General features: G+C 23.9%; 1 protein-coding gene across 3 annotated transcripts in view; it reads left to right on the forward strand.

Annotated features, from left to right (window-relative positions):
* LOC111619556 (lachesin-like) overlaps positions 1–2251 on the forward strand; it is a 122699-nt gene that overhangs the window by 53686 nt on the left and 66762 nt on the right. The window lies entirely within an intron of this gene.

The following is a 2251-nucleotide window of genomic DNA, read 5'->3' on the forward strand; positions in this document are numbered from 1 at the left end:
ATATATATATACATTTTTAATTTATAAGCTTTATATTTCATTTATTAAAAGTATTACTCGAAATCATTAATTAACATTTAAATGTAAACACATTTTATCTCTTCTGTATTTCAATTGATTAATGCACAGTTTATAAATCATAAAATTTTGTAATGTAAAAATTTATTTTATACGCGGAATAAAGTTTACTTAGTTTGTTCCCTTATCAAATAATCTATCAGTTAATATAATTGTTGTTTTAAACAGATAATTATTGAATAGAGTTGTGCGAAATGGAATTTCCCAAACTAAGCACCCATTCATTTACTTGTAATTAAATATTGAAGCATAAAATTATATGATATTAAATCAGCTAATACATTATTCTCTCTAGTTAAACTTATAAATTTTAAATTAAAAAAATTTATATACAAGTATATGTAATAAATAACCATTTCTGTCAAGTATTTACAATATAAGTAACAGAACAATTATGTTGATTCATCTTTATTAATTGCTTCGAATGCTAAGGATTATTGTAAGATGATAAATGCTAACTATGATTCATTATTGCTTACATCTAGGTTTATTCCTGGATTACTAATAAACCATTAATTTATGATCTGTTATAATATCCAGTAAACAATGCCAGTTAGAGAAATGAATAATAAATCTATTGAACTAATTTAAAAAAGTCCAGATTTTATACAAATACGTTTGGAGAAATCTCGTATCTAATAATTTTAATTTATATATTTTCTCGTCTGAGTTATAGATTCTGACTTATCGTAGCCACTCGCATATTACAACGTCGATAATTAATACTAGTGGGTCAGGTCACCTGAAGCATAAAAGAAATAAAATTCGTTGTGTATCTTACGGGACTAAGTTCCTCCCGCTTCAATGGTGATTAATGTCACCCGTCAAACTCTCATTAGTCACACGTTGTCCATGTTATTAATACACGTCAGCTTGGGATTTGACGTGGCATCTTCCAACCCCCTTTCAATCGCCATTTTTTTTTCTGTTCCACCCCTTCCAACAGTCTGTGTACCTTATGTGTAATTACTGACAACTATTCGTCCAACTTGGCATCAACACGGCCATCATCCAAATCGCTCCATTAATATATAAAGTACCCTAAAAGTGACTATAACTGTCATCTATTTTGAGAGTTTTAATCGTTTTCTCCCTTTACATTGATGTATTTGATATTTTCTGTGTTGAAGGGGTGATAAGTGGGAGTTGTTTCTTTACTCGTTTTCTCGATATATCAGATATGCATGAAGAATTAGTTTTTGAGGAGATCTTGTCGTCGATATTAATTACTGGTGAATTTGGTGTGATGGCCTGTTAATCACTCATAAAATCCAAAATAAAGAGAGGATATCCGAGAAGTAATTTTGTTAATCATTAAAGAAGCTTTAACATAATTTCTTTTTTTATGTCTTTTGAAGAATTCATCAGCTATTTTAGAAGTTTCAGATTAACTTAACGGACAATGAGTAAATATAAAATTAATATTTTAATAAAAAAAACTTTTAAAAATTTATTAATAACATGTCAACTATTCAAATTATTTTTAATAATATAAAATAATTTTCTAGACTATTTAATAAAATTATATAAAAAAATAAGAAAATATAATATAATACTTCGTAATATTAAAAATTAAAGTAATTTTTTATCAAATATATTATAAATTATATATCATTTAACCTTATAATGCACAATTTAATATGTTATAGTTGATAAAAAGTCGTGGATAAATAAGGTTATATTATACAATACACTGTATTAAATATACAATATATTATACAGTATCGATGATTCAATTAATATAAATAATTTAATTTAGTCCCTATTAGTCTATATAGTACTATATAGTATAATATATCATTTAATAAACTTAAATATATTAAATTAATGTATACTTGTATAGTATAATAAATTAATATTGTGATTTATTCCTATCATCTCATGTAAATATTAAAGAATACTTGAAATATTTATATATTTAAAGTTGAATAATTTATAATATTTACAATATATGCTATGAAAATTTTACAGCTTGCTATAAATTATTCAACTTTAAATTATATAATATATTCTAAATTTACTGACAATAATTCATATTTTACAGTATAGACTGTCAATATTATTAGTTGTATAATATCATTTGAAAATCTTAAATTATTAAACTATAAACCATTCTGTAAAGTCTTAAACGTAATAAATTATATTATTTAATTATAATAATATTCGTATCTGT

The sequence above is a fragment of the Centruroides sculpturatus genome, unplaced genomic scaffold (genome assembly GCF_000671375.1).
Source record: "Centruroides sculpturatus isolate CEXI.00-Female unplaced genomic scaffold, Cexi_2.0 scaffold48, whole genome shotgun sequence".
Taxonomy (NCBI): domain Eukaryota; kingdom Metazoa; phylum Arthropoda; class Arachnida; order Scorpiones; family Buthidae; genus Centruroides; species Centruroides sculpturatus.